Raw genomic sequence first — 15316 nt, forward strand, 5'->3', positions numbered from 1 at the left:
AAAAAATCTTGCCAAAACCAACCAAACAAATGCATAGAAGTATATGAAGAAGAAAATGAAAGATTCCTTGCCTCCCAATCCCCCTTGCTTGGTGTCAGCCATTATTTATTACATGGAGGAAGGGGGCAAGGCACCCAGGAAGTCCCAAGTCCTGTTCTGACAATCATCTGGCCTCCCTGGGCAAAGGGAAAAGAGGGAAGGCAAAAAGAATATAACACTACTGTTTGCAGAAATTTCCCCTTGGTACAGGAAACTCTGGTAAACTGAGAGAGTATGTTTTCCATGAGGGAGGCCTCAAGGGCTCTTCTCTGGCCCTAAGCCCAAACTGGATTTTGCCTCATTTTCCGAGGTGCAAATGAAATGATAAAAGTTGATCAATGGAGAGGGCAGAGAGAAAGAGAGAGGATGACTCCTCCCTCGTAGGTCCACCTCCCTCAGTGTTGCTTGAGGGATCAGAAGAAATGCTTTAACATAGGTGCGTGAGAACTATGGCTGCTAAGTATGAACTCAGTTACCTCCAGCTATGAACTAGTGTGAGGGTCCATGGTGTAATGGTGAGCGCTGTGGACTCTGAATACAATGATCAGAGTTCAAGTCTCAGTGGGACCTCTCTGTATAATTCCCATGAGGTTCCTCTCTATTGCTCCCTAAGCAGAATGGGGTAAATTGCCCCAATCGTGGTCATGGACCCTCCAGGCCACTGGCTGTGTGCAATTGGAGTCCCAGACCCAGCGACCCAGCAAGACCCCTCCCCTCTCAGGGTGACCCTGGGCCTCCAGGTGACAGGTCTCCTCCACTAAAAAGGCCACCTCCCCTCAATCTTAGACCCCGAGTTTTCTTTTACTCACATCGTTGGGCCACTGCCCTGTGTCTCTTAGGAAGAAATGACCCATATGAAAAACTTTACTTCCGGGATGCCCTAATTCCTTCATCCCTGAGGACGGCACAGTTTTTAATCTCCTGATCTTGGGGCCGGTATGAATGCACGCATTTCATTTTGTTTTCATGGGATCCCCTCCAACCAGCTGCCAGTAGATTCCTGTCCTTGGGGTGTCTGTGGACGGCAACTAGATCCTGCTCTTGTCCCAAATCCTCTCTCCAGGGAATTGCCTCTCTTAGCCTCCTAAATCAGCCAATATTTAGATTTGAGCCTGGGATCCCAGCATCTGTGGAGAACAGAGGTTCCTGGTCCCTGGCCAGCTCTCCCACAGTGAAGGGCAGAGGAGCAGAGCAGCTGGGAGGGGCAAGTCCAGGGCCCTGGGCAACCCCCTTCTTCCTGCCCAGACTCTGCTCCAAGGAGAAGTTGCCTTAGGACCAGATCAGATGGAAACTCTTGTTCTCTTCTCAGCAGAAAAATTTAGGCAGGCGCTCTGGAGGACCTTCCTAGCTCATAAAAATGGTGTGGCCAAATCTCTCCAGTTCTGGAAATGTCCAAGGTTACCAAATGTTTTGAGGGCTCACTTTTGAGCCTCTGAAAAGGAGGGGTCTGGGCCCATGGAAGGTACCTGAGGGATGCAGGGGAGAGAAGGGAAAGAGCAGATAGAATGGAGGAGAGAAGGAGGGAGGGGGAGAAAGGGTGTGTGGGGGCCAGGAACCAGGATTCACCCTGATGGTTCAGTGACTGCTCCCTGCCCCCAAAGTTCCCACTGTGGCATCTTCCAGCAGGTGGTTTCCATCTCTTATTGATGTCCTAAGAACTCGGCTCTACAGAACAGTCCCACCCTATTTGGCATGAGTCCCAGCATAGTTTCTTTTCATCATTTTGGGGATGACATGGGGGTGTATAGGTTTGCAAGTGACTAGGAGCTAAGTCAGGACCTTGTGGAGCTGCTCAGAGTTAACTGTCAAGTAGCTTCCTTCCCCCCTTCCCTTGCAGGCCGATTGGCTACAGGACAGGGCCTGGAGAAGGCCAGGGCACCCAAGGCCACAGAAATGCCCAGGGATGAGTCCCGGCTGGAGATGCCTTGGCTGAGCTGACTGTGCACTTCCAGGGCACACAGGGCAGGTACTCTGGGGTTCTGGCCAGGAGACTGAGCAAGGGGACCAGGGAGGTTATGCAGAAGGCTTCTGCACAGCAAGGCAGACATTCTTCTTGGACCCCCCAACCCAAATCAAGTCTTCCACCTCCTCTTCCTAAAGACCCTTTACTGCAGCTATTCTTTTACTAGAACTAGAAGTTTATAGTACATAGATTCAGTGCCCTCATCTGGCCAACCATCTTCAGCTGCCAATGCCCGAAGTAACCGCCCTCCCTACCAAGACTTGAACTCAGGATCTTACCTTAAGGAGATGTCCTGTTCTTTCTTTCCCACCAGAACTGCCCTGGCCCAGACCCCATTTCTGTCTGCTGACAAGGACAGTCCCCTCACCAATCTCCGAGGTTGGGGAGGGCAGATTCTCCTCAGCTCCCTGCCCCTGAGAGACCCCAAGAGTCCTGTGTGGCTCCAGCCCATGGAGGAATATCCATGGCCCATATCTCTCAAAACTCTCCCCTCCCACTCTGAATCCACCCTCTACTGCATGCTCCCCTCACAGAACAGACACGGTTTTTTTCGTGTCCTTGTTTTGCCTACCCGTACCCCGGATTGACTTTTCTGTCTTAGAATTACCTGTCCCTCTTTAGACAGTGTCTTCCTGGTACTACACATGAAGATGTCCTGCTCTGCCCTGCTCAAGGAGTGAGTGCCTGACCTCAGCTGGGCCCATCAGATCCAGTACTTACCTGGAATAGGAAAAAGACGGGGAGGGTGACCAAAGATTACAAAAATCTCTGAAGCTTATCCACTTGAGAGAGAGAACCTGAAGATACTGGCCTCTCATTCCTGCTATGTATATCCAATGTGACTGAGCTCTGAATAAAATGTACAAGTTATAACAATGCAGTAATTGACCCAGCAAACTAGGACACAAACATGTTAGAGGGTGAGGTAGTGAAAGGCATGTTTGGGTGGGGGGTGGTGATGAGCAAGTATGTGAAGGAGAGATAGTGCCTAAACTTGAAAATCAAAAAGTTATAATATCTATTTAGACATAAGGAGATAAATAACCAAATAATTGCTTCATGTGATGAAACTCTGAGAGTACACAAGGGGACTGCTGTTTTATTAAACAAATTTTCAAGTATATATAACTTTGCTAAAGTATCCAAATAAAAAAATTCCTTTCCCATATATGTATGTGTGAATATATGTATTTATATACATATATATATTTGCATTCATTGTATTTTGAGTATAAATTTTTATACAATCATATTAATCCCTCTTTTCATTTAAGGATTTGAGTTTGATGTCATGCATACAATGTGATCCCACTGTATGACTACAGAAATGCTGGCAAAAGTAAGTTCAGAGCAAATGGTAGGCAAATACTTCCCAGTTTTGGCCAGAAGATGGAGAAAAAAAAGAATTCTCATAAAATGTTAAAAGTATGACTTGTTATATCTTCTCTTCCCAGAAATTTAGACAGAAATTAGCAAAATCAGAAATGTATAAACACTTTGGTCTGACAATTCCATCCTCAGGTGTCTACAGAGAAATAGACAAGCAATGCACGACAGATGCATATGTCAGTCTGGTCCCTGCAGTTGTATTTGTAATAATACACACTGGAGCAATTTCAAGGCCATCGGTTAGAGGATGTTTGAAGAATGATCCATTCACATCCAGAAGGACATTTCAAAGATCAAAGCCTGATGGAAATGCTGGAGGCCCTGACGCTGATAGGAGCTCATGCGTGTTGACCAATTACTATATGACAGGCATTGGCTCCATGCTTTTCCTGCACTGCTCATTTAAACTTTGGAAAACCTAAGTGTTCTGATTTAGCCCATTTAATAGAAATGGAGGCACAGAAGATTAATGTGTTTAACTTCAAACCCTGGCAGATTAGGTTTTTCATCCAGAGCCTGTGGCTTCACCACAGATGTGATTCAGGTTCTACTGTTCTCCATTTTAGGAAGTTCCAGTATTCCAAATATGACAAGCTGAGAAAACAAACAAACTCAAAACCCTGAAAACCAGGATAAGAGAGGGTAGATGTTTGTTGGGTGTGGATTAAAAATGAACTTTTTTTGCCCCAAGCGACAAAGAGGCACCTTGGAAAATAGAAAAGAGACAGGAAGAAGAGAAGCTTTAAGATATATTTGGTCCAAGGAAGAGACTCTTCAGATGGAAGGTCACGTCAGCTAGAACATTAATGTGACTGGATGGGCTCAAACCACTGACTTTTCCATCAACATCCAATAGCACTAACCTAGGGTTCCAGAGACACTGCTTGTTAAAGAGTGAAAGCTGTTGCTCAATTGTGTCATCCATAATTGTCAAATATTGCCATTTAGTAGCACAAGGAATATTCTCTGTTGCCAAGCTAGAGTACCCATAACTGTTCTGTTTTGTTGAACATTCTTCCCCACCACAAACCCTCTTTAGAAGACCGGGGGCTCCTAAAACATTGAGGCCGAGAGTCCTGTCCTTGTGCATGTTTGGGCATTGACCCAGGGCCAAATCCGTGGGAGACTCCTCCACACACATGCCAGGTCCCCAGGTGACAACTGCAGTCTCTGGATCTGAGGTCATCCACTTTCCCATTCCTAGCTCACCTCACCCATCGTGAAGCCTGGTTAGTATTGCCAGAGACCTGAGTGGGCAGGTGCCCGCACCAAAGACAGAACCTGCCGTGTGCCCACCTTGCTGATCCCTCCATCCTTCTAGACAAAGGCTTCGTGAGCCAGGGACCTTGGGTTTACTCACAAGGCAGCCCCTCACCTAGCAGGCATTAGTTCCTTATGTATATGTATATGTATATGTATATGTATATGTATATGTATATGTATATGTATATGTATATGTAGTCCTCAGGTTGTATTCCTTAAATATATATAATATATATAATTCCTTAAATATATAATTTTAGTACAAAATTTTTAAAAGATTCCTTTAATAAACATATACAATAACATCAAGAAGTATCAACTACATAGCAAAGATGTGAAAGTCAGCCAGGCTCGCAATAGCATCAAGAAATATAAACTACATAGAAAAGATGTGAAAGCCAGCCAGGTTCGGCTTCAAATGCCAGCACTTTGGAAGGCTGTGGCAGGAGGGTCGCTTGAGCTCAGAGGCTTGAAACTAGCCTAGGCAACATAGTGAGAGCTCATCTCTACTGAAAATCAGAAAAATTATCCGGATGTGGTGGTGTGAGCCTGTAGTCCTAGGTACTCAGTGGATGAGGCCCTAGGATGTCACAGGCCTGAGAATTCCATGCTGCAGTGAGCTGTGTTCGTGCCACCGTACTCCAGCCTGAGTGAAAGAGTGAGATTGTGTCTAGAAACAAAGGAAGAAAAAAAAAAAAGATGTGAAAGCCTATATATTGAAGACTACCAAGTATTGCTGAGAGCAGTTAAAGACCTTTGGAATAGAGAATGTTCCTCCTTGCATTTCAAGATTGCTTTTGCTTTGGGGGGACACTTGCTGTTTTTTAGGAATATGAAGTTCTTCTTAGGCATTTCTGTAAAAAAGGCCACTTTTTGATAGGATTGTATTGAATCTGTGGATTGCTTTGAGTTGTATTTTTATCTTCACCATGTTACAACTTCCAACCCATGAACACAAGATGTCTTTCCATTGATTTACATCTTCCTTAATCTCCTCGAGCAATGTTCTGTAGTTGTCTGTGTACAAGTACTGCACCTACTCGAACAAATTTATTCCCAGGCATGTTATTCTTACAGGTGCTATTATAAATGAAATCATTGTGTCAATTTTCTTCTCAGATTGTTCATTGCTAACACAACTGATTGCTTGCTGAAAGTTTGCTGAATTCACTTATTAACTCTAGTAGTGTGTATGTGTGTTTGTGTGTGTGTGTGTGGTCTCTGTGTGCATGTGTGTTTGCATTTATATGTATTATTTGGGATTTTCTATATAGAGAATCACACCATCTGCAAATTGAGATCATTTCGTTTTCTGTTCAAAAATATTTTTTCTCATGTTTATTTTTTTTCTTTTCTTTTTTTTTTAATTTATTTATTATTATTAAACTTCAAGTTGTAGGGTACATGTGCACAACGTGCAGGTTTGCTACATATGTATACTTGTGCCATGTTGGTGTGCTGCACCCATCAACTCGTCATTTACATCAGGTATAACTCCCAATGCAATCCCTCCCCGCTCCCCCCTCCCCATGATAGGCCCTGGTGTGTGATGTTCCCCTTCCCGAGTCCAAGTGATCTCATTGTTCAGTTCCCGCCTATGAGTGAGAACATGCGGTGTTTGGTTTTCTGTTCTTGTGATAGTTTGCTGAGAATGATGGTTTCCAGCTGCATCCATGTCCCTACAAAGGACACAAACTCATCCTTTTTTATGGCTGCATAGTATTCCATGGTGTATATGTGCCACATTTTCTTAATCCAATCTGTCACTGATGGACATTTGGGTTGATTCCAAGTCTTTGCTATTGTGAATAGTGCTGCAATAAACATACGTGTGCATGTGTCTTTATAGCAGCATAATTTATAATCCTTTGGGTATATACCCAGTAATGGGATGGCTGGGTCATATGGTACATCTAGTTCTAGATCCTTGAGGAATCGCCATACTGTTTTCCATAATGGTTGAACTAGTTTACAATCCCACCAACAGTGTAAAAGTGTTCCTATTTCTCCACATCCTCTCCAGCACCTGTTGTTTCCTGACTTTTGAATGATCGCCATTCTAACTGGTGTGAGATGGTATCTCATTGTGGTTTTGATTTGCATTTCTCTGATGGCCAGTGATGATGAGCATTTTTTCATGTGTCTGTTGGCTGTATGAATGTCTTCTTTTGAGAAATGTCTGTTCATATCCTTTGCCCACTTTTTGATGGGGTTGTTTGTTTTTTTCTTGTAAATTTGTTTGAGTTCTTTGTAGGTTCTGGATATTAGCCCTTTGTCAGATGAGTAGATTGCAAAACTTTTCTCCCATTCTGTAGGTTGCCTGTTCACTCTGATGGTAGTCTCTTTTGCTGTGCAGAAGCTCTTGAGTTTAATTAGATCTCATTTGTCAATTTTGGCTTTTGTTGCCGTTGCTTTTGGTGTTTTAGACATGAAGTCCTTGCTCATGCCTATGTCCTGAATGGTATTACCTAGGTTTTCTTCTAGGGTTTTTATGGTATTAGGTCTAACATTTAAGTCTCTAATCCATCTTGAATTAATTTTCATATAAGGAGTAAGGAAAGGATCCAGTTTCAGCTTTCTACTTATGGCTAGCCAATTTTCCCAGCACCATTTATTAAATAGGGAATCCTTTCCCCATTTCTTATTTTTCTCAGGTTTGTCAAAGATCAGATGGCTGTAGATGTATGGTATTATTTCTGAGGGCTCTATTCTGTTCCATTGGTCTATACCTCTGTTTTGGTACCAGTACCATGCTGTTTTGGTTACTGTAGCCTTGTAGTATAGTTTGAAGTCAGGTAGCGTGATGCCTCCAGCTTTGTTCTTTTGGCTTAGGATTGTCTTGGCAATGCAGGCTCTTTTTTGGTTCCATATGAACTTTAAAGCAGTTTTTTCCAATTCTGTGAAGAAAGTCATTGGTAGCTTATGGGAATGGCATTGAATCTATAAATTACCTTGGGCAGTATGGCCATTTTCACAATATTGATTCTTCCTATCCATGAGCATGGTATATTCCTTTTGTTTGTATCCTCTTTTATTTCCCTGAGCAGTGGTTTGTAGTTCTCCTTGAAGAGGTCCTTTATATGCCTTGTAAGTTGGATTCCTAGGTACTTTATTCTCTTTGAAGCTATTATGAATGGGAGTTCATTCATGATTTGGCTCTCTGTCTGTTACTGGTGTATAAGAATGCTTGTGATTTTTGCACATTGATTTTGTATCCTGAGACTTTGCTGAAGTTTCTTATCAGCTTAAGGAGATTCTGGGCTGAGACGATGGGGTTTTCTAAATATACAATCATGTCATCTGCAAACAGGGACAATTTGACTGCTTCTTTTCCTAACTGAATACCCTTGATTTCTTTCTCTTGCCTGATTGCCCTAGCCAGAACTTCCAACACTATGTTGAATAGGAGTGGTGAGAGAGGGCATCCCTGTCTTGTGCCAGTTTTCAAAGGGAATTTTTCCAGTTTTTGCCCATTCAGTATGATATTGGCTGTGGGTTTGTCATAAATAGCTCTTATTATTTTGAGGTACATTCCATCAATACCGAATTTATTGAGTGTTTTTAGCATGAAGGGCTGCTGAATTTTGTCAAAAGCCTTTTCTGCATCTATTGAGATAATGATGTGGTTCTTGTCTTTGGTTCTGTTTATATGCTGGATTATGTTTATTGATTTGCGAATGTTGAACCAGCCTTGCATCCCAGGGATGAAGCCCACTTGATCATGGTGGATAAGCTTTTTGATGTGCTGCTGAATCCGGTTTGCCAGTATTTTATTGAGGATTTTTGCATCGATGTTCATCAGGGATATTGGTCTAAAATTCTCTTTTTTTGTTGTGTCTCTGCCAGGCTTTGGTATCAGGATGATGTTGGCCTCATAAAATGAGTTAGGGAGGATTCCCTCTTTTTCTATTGATTGGAATAGTTTCAGAAGGAATGGTACCAGCTCCTCCTTGTACCTCTGGTAGAATTCAGCTGTGAATCCATCTGGTCCTGGACTTTTTTTGGTTGGTAGGCTATTAATTATTGCCTCAATTTCAGAGCCTACTATTGGTCTATTAAGGGATTCAACTTCTTCCTGGTTTAGTCTTGGAAGAGTGTAAGTGTCCAGGAAATTATCCATTTCTTCTAGATTTTCCAGTTTATTTGCGTAGAGGTGTTTATAGTATTCTCTGATGGTAGTTTGTATTTCTGTGGGGTTGGTGGTGATATCCCCTTTATCATTTTTAATTGCGTCGATTTGATTCTTCTCTCTTTTCTTCTTTATTAGTCTTGCTAGTGGTCTGTCAATTTTGTTGATCTTTTCAAAAAACCAACTCCTGGATTCAATGATTTTTTGGAGGGTTTTTTGTGTCTCTATCTCCTTCAGTTCTGCTCTGATCTTAGTTATTTCTTGCCTTCTGCTAGCTTTCGAATGTGTTTGCTCTTGCTTCTCTAGTTCTTTTAATTGCGATGTTAGAGTGTCGATTTTAGATCTTTCCTGCTTTCTCTTGTGGGCATTTAGTGCTATAAATGTCCCTCTACACACTGCTTTAAATGTGTCCCAGAGATTCTGGTATGTTGTATCTTTGTTCTCATTGGTTTCAAAGAACATCTTTATTTCTGCCTTCATTTCGTTATGTACCCAGTAGTCATTCAGGAGCAGGTTGTTCAGTTTCCATGTAGTTGAGCGGTTTTGATTGAGTTTCTTAGTCCTGAGTTCTAGTTTGATTGCACTGTGGTCTGAGAGACAGTTTGTTATAATTTCTGTTCTTGTACATTTGCTGAGGAGTGCTTTACTTCCAATTATGTGGTCAATTTTGGAGTAAGTACGATGTGGTGCTGAGAAGAATGTATATTCTGTTGATTTGGGGTGGAGAGTTCTATAGATGTCTATTAGGTCTGCTTGCTGCAGAGATGAGTTCAATTCCTGGATATCCTTGTTAACTTTCTGTCTCGTTGATCTGTCTAATGTTGACAGTGGAGTGTTGAAGTCTCCCATGATTATTGTATGGGAGTCTAAGTCTCTTTGTAAGTCTCTAAGGACTTGCTTTATGAATCTGGGTGCTCCTGTATTGGGTGCATATATATTTAGGATAGTTAGCTCTTCCTGTTGAATTGATCCCTTTACCATTATGTAATGGCCTTCTTTGTCTCTTTTGATCTTTGATGGTTTAAAGTCTGTTTTATCAGAGACTAGTATTGCAACCCCCGCTTTTTTTTGTTCTCCATTTGCTTGGTAAATCTTCCTCCATCCCTTTATTTTGAGCCTATGTATGTCTCTGCGTGTGAGATGGGTCTCCTGAATACAGCAGACTGATGGGTCTTGACTCTTTATCCAGTTTGCCAGTCTGTGTCTTTTAATTGGAGCATTTAGTCCACTTACATTTAAGGTTAAGATTGTTATGTGTGAACTTGATCCTGCCATTATGATATTAACTGGTTATTTTGCTCGTTAGTTGATGCAGTTTCTTCCTAGCCTTGATGGTCTTTACATTTTGGCATGTTTTTGCAATGGCTGGTACCGGTTGTTCCTTTCCATGTTTAGTGCTTCCTTCAGGGTCTCTTGTAAGGCAGGCCTAGTGGTGACAAAATCTCTAAGCATTTGCTTATCTGTAAAGGATTTTATTTCTCCTTCACTTATGAAACTTAGTTTGGCTGGATATAAAATTCTGGGTTTAAAATTCTTTTCTTTAAGAATGTTGAATATTGGCCCCCACTCTCTTCTGGCTTGAAGAGTTTCTGCCGAGAGATCTGCTGTTAGTCTGATGGGCTTCCCTTTGTGGGTAACCCGACCTTTCTCTCTGGCTGCCCTTAAGATTTTTTCCTTCATTTCAACTTTGGTGAATCTGGCAATTATGTGTCTTGGAGTTGCTCTTCTCGAGGAGTATCTTTCTGGCGTTCTCTGTATTTCCTGGATTTGAATGTTGGCCTGCCCTACTAGGTTGGGGAAGTTCTCCTGGATGATATCCTGAAGAGTGTTTTCCAACTTGGTTCCATTTTCCCCCTCACTTTCAGGCACCCCAATCAGACGTAGATTTGGTCTTTTTACATAATCCCATACTTCTTGCAGGCTTTGTTCATTTCTTTTTCTTCTTTTTTCTTTTGGTTTCTCTTCTCACTTCATTTCATTCATTTGATCCTCCATCGCTGACATTCTTTCTTCCAGTTGATCGAGTCAGTTACTGAAGCTTGTGCATTTGTCACGTATTTCTCGTGCCATGGTTTTCGTCTCTTTCATTTCGTTTGTGAGCTTCTCTGCATTAATTACTCTAGCCATCAATTCTTCCACTTTTTTTTCAAGATTTTTAGTTTCTTTGCGCTGGGTACGTAATTCCTCCTTTAGCTCTGAGAAATTTGATGGACTGAAGCCTTCTTCTCTCATGTCGTCAAAGTCATTCTCCGTCCAGCTTTGATCCGTTGCTGGCGATGAGCTGCGCTCCTTTGCCGGGGGAGATGTGCTCTTATTTTTTGAATTTCCAGCTTTTCTGCCCTGCTTTTTCCCCATCTTTGTGGTTTTATCTGCCTCTGGTCTTTGATGATGGTGATGTACTGATGGGGTTTTGGTGTAGGTGTCCTTCCTGTTTGATAGCTTTCCTTCTAACAGTCAGGATCCTCAGCTGTAGGTCGTAGCTGTAGGAGATTGCTTGAGATCCACTCCAGACCCTGTTTGCCTGGGTATCAGCAGCAGAGGCTGCAGAAGATAGAATATTTCTGAACAGTGAGTGTACCTGTCTGATTCTTGCTTTGAAAGCTTCCTCTCAGGGGTGTACTCCACCCTGTGAGGTGTGGGGTGTCAGACTGCCCCTAGTGGGGGATGTCTCCCAGTTAGGCTACTCAGGGGTCAGGGACCCACTTGAGCAGGGAGTCTGTCCCTTCTCAGATCTCAGCCTCCGTGTTGGGAGATCCACTGCTCTCTTCAAAGCTGTCAGACAGAGTCGTTTGCGTCTGCAGAGCTGCTGCGTTTGTTATTGTTTACTGTGCCCTGTCCCCAGAGGTGGAGTCTACAGAGACAGGCAGGTTTCCTTGAGCTGCTGTGAGCTCCACCCAGTTCGAGCTTCCCAGCAGCTTTGTTTACCTACTTAAGCCTCAGCAATGGCGGGCACCCCTCCCCCAGCCTCGCTGCTGCCTTGCCGGTAGATCACAGACTGCTGTGCTAGCAATGAGGGAGGCTCCGTGGGTGTGGGACCCTCCCGGCCAGGTGTGGGATATGATCTCCTGGTGTGCCTGTTTGCTTAAAGCGCAGTTTTGGGGTGGGAGTTACCCGATTTTCCAGGTGTTGTGTGTCTCAGTTCCCCTGGCTAGGAAAAGGGATTCCCTTCCCCCTTGCGCTTTCCAGGTGAGGCAATGCCTCGCCCTGCTTCAGCTCTCGCTGGTCGGGCTGCAGCAGCTGACCAGCACCGATCGTCTGGCACTCCCCAGTGAGATGAACCCAGTACCTCAGTTGAAAATGCAGAAATCACCGGTCTTCTGTGTCGCTCGCGCTGGGAGTTGGAGACTGGAGCTGTTCCTATTCGGCCATCTTGCTCCGCCCCCCTCATGTTTATTTTTGAAAGATAATTTGTCCAGGTGTAGAATTGTAGGCAACAGTTTTTCTTTTTTTAATTATTTTATTGCCAACTTCTTGTTTGTAAAGTTTCCTATGAGAAATCTTATGCCATCCTTACATTTAGTGCTCTGTATGTAACATGTTCTTTCCCCTTTTACTACTGTTAGGATTTCCTTTTGATCACTCATTTTGATGGATTTGATTAAGGTGTTCCTTGGTGAAGTTTTCTTCATGTTTCTTGTTCTTAGAATAATCATATTTCTGTAATATTTGAAGTTTATGGTTTCCATGGAGCTTCTAAATCTTTCACCCAGTATGTTTTAAGTATCTTTGTCTCTCTTCACCACTACACGCCCTTCAGGGATTCCATTTAGTCCTATACTAGGGTGTTTAAAGTTTTTATGCTGATGGTCCTTTTATGTTTTCAAGTCATTTGTTACTGTGTGTTTCCTTTATGTTAGTTTCAACTTCTATTCCCTCTAGTTCAATAATTTTCTCTTCTGCAATGTTTAATCCAGTGCTTTCTTCCATTTCAGACTATAAATCAGTTTTTATCTACAGAATTTGATATTTTAAAAAATCTTCAATCTCTCCATTTAATTAAAATACAATTATACTAACTGTTCTAACGTCCTTTTCTTCTATTTCCTACATGTGTGTCAATTTCAACTAGATTATTAGATTCTTCATTATGTGTCATGTTTTCCTGTTTCTTTGGCTGCTTGATATTCTTTTATTTTTTTTATTTATTTTTTGGGATGGAGTTTCACTCTCAGGCTGAAGTGCAATGGTGTAATCTCAGCTCACTGCAACCTCTGCCGCCCAGGTACACAAGTGATTCTCTTGTCTCAGCTTCCCAATTGGTCAGATTACAGGCATACGCCCCCATGCCCAGCTAATTTTTTTGTATTTAGTAGAGACGGGGTTTCACCACACTAGTCAGGCTGGTCATGACTTCCTGACCTCAGGTGATCCACCTGGCTGCTTTATATTCTAAGATTTGATGCTGGAGCTTTGGTGTCAATGCTCAAAAGTGCTCAAAGACACCACTCGACCTCAGTGTCTATGCACACTCAAGCTTTTGCAACAGGAGAGGAAGAGAGAGCAGAGATGAGTGTGCTACAACATGCTGGTAGAGGGTACCCCAATTGTGCTGGGGGCTTTCCTATGCCTCATGGAAAGATGTGCCTTCCTTAATTTTTACCATAAGAACCACCCTACTTCATGCCCTGTCTCTCTGTCCAAACACCTGGACAGTCCTCTCACCAGCCTCAACCACCCAACAGATTGACAAACGTCCAAATATGACTCAGTGGAAAAGGCATTCTCTTGTCAACAAATTGTGTAGAAACAACTGGACATGCATATCCCCAAAGGAAAAAAATTCACCTGAACCTCAATACTCACTCAAAAACTAACTCAAAATGGATTATGCAACTAAACTATAAAACTAGAAAAAGTATAGCAGAAAATATAAGACAAAATCTTCACGATACAGAGTTAGGCAAAGTGATCTTTGTTATCAATAAACACAAACCATAAAAGAAAACATTGATAAATTCAACTTCATAAAAATTAAAAGTTTTTGCTCAACACAAGACAGTAATAAGAGAACAGATATAAGCTGCAGACTGGAAGAAAAACAGTGGAAATCACAAATATGACAAATGGCATGTGTGATAGTTACTTGTACGTGTCACTGTGACCAAGCACCAGGGCGCCGGGACATTTGGCCAAACATGATTCTTGTTGTGTTCCAGAAAGTGTTTCGGATACAAGTAACATTGGGATGGGCAGACTAAGTGAAGCAGATTGTCCTCCTTAATGGGGGTGGGACTCATACAATCAATCAAAGGCCAGGAGAGAATTAAGAGGCCTAATGGGAAACAAATGCTTTCCTGGGTATCCAGCTTTCCTTCCATCCTGGGAATTTCAGCTTCCATAATCTCAGAAGCAAATTCATATATATATATACACACGTATACATTTCATAGGTATGTGACTAAGGTTGTATTTTTAACAGTTCAGCCATGAGATGATTGGTGAAGCCAGCCAATGAATAAGGGTGTGTTCTATTATATGATTCAGTCTTCTTTTATACACAACTGAAGTTCTGCATTTGAAGTAGGAGGATAGGAGAGAGCAAGGCCACCTAGGATGATAACAACTGAATTTCTCAACATACACTTCAAAGCCCTAGGGGTTATCTTAGAGAATCAAAAATCTCACCCATAATCCTGCCCCTAAACACCAGGGCTAGGGAACACCGTGGTCCTCAGGTGATTTTATTTAGCAGGGTCTGGGAGCCACACCACAGCAGAGGGAGCAGGAAACACTATGCAAATAAAGGCCAGGACAGCAGGCAGGGGCTGTTCATGACAGAACACAGGTAAAACTACCCTCGGAAAGTGAGTGTGGAGAAACACAGATCGTGCCTGAGACCTGGTGGATTAGAGCACTGGCTACTGGGGAATTGAAAGGAAGGGGCTTCACCATGCAGAGGACCAGAGGTGCCAATCTTGGAAACGCAGAATTGCTGGGAGATGGGGAGGCATGGACAAAAGAAGCATCCTCTGGAGACTCGTGCTGAAGAGAACAAATGAATGGAGTAACTGGCAGAAATTAGAGGTCCTGGTAGAACAAAATAGAATCCCACAATGAGAACACACACCATGTATGTCCCCCAAGGAAGACAATATCTCCTAAAAACCCAAGCACCTCATATCCAGTAATGCGATCCATGTATCAAGATCATGAGAGAAGATTATTAAACATGCTAAACTCAGCAAGACCTGATTCGCTCATAAGGACTCTGTTAAGGATTAGTACCACTCAGCAAGTGATGACTGTGACATTCACTTTTGAATAGCTCATAAGCATTAATATATTTAATTGTGGATCTAAACCAAAAACCAAGGTGGACGCAAGCTGGCAATCACATTATGTCACTGGTATATGTTTAGGTTCAAATACCATTATGAGAAGTGGCAGGTAAAGCAGGTAGGAAAAAGAAAACACGACATGTAATTGACTGTCATATGGAAATATTTGACATTGAAAGTTATAATTTAAAACATATAAACCAAATATTAGAAGTGTGTCTAGTTCAAAGGGGGGAAAACTATCAAAAACATTTT

The sequence above is a fragment of the Chlorocebus sabaeus genome, chromosome 20 (assembly GCF_047675955.1).
Source record: "Chlorocebus sabaeus isolate Y175 chromosome 20, mChlSab1.0.hap1, whole genome shotgun sequence".
In the NCBI taxonomy this organism is placed as follows: Eukaryota; Metazoa; Chordata; class Mammalia; order Primates; family Cercopithecidae; genus Chlorocebus; species Chlorocebus sabaeus.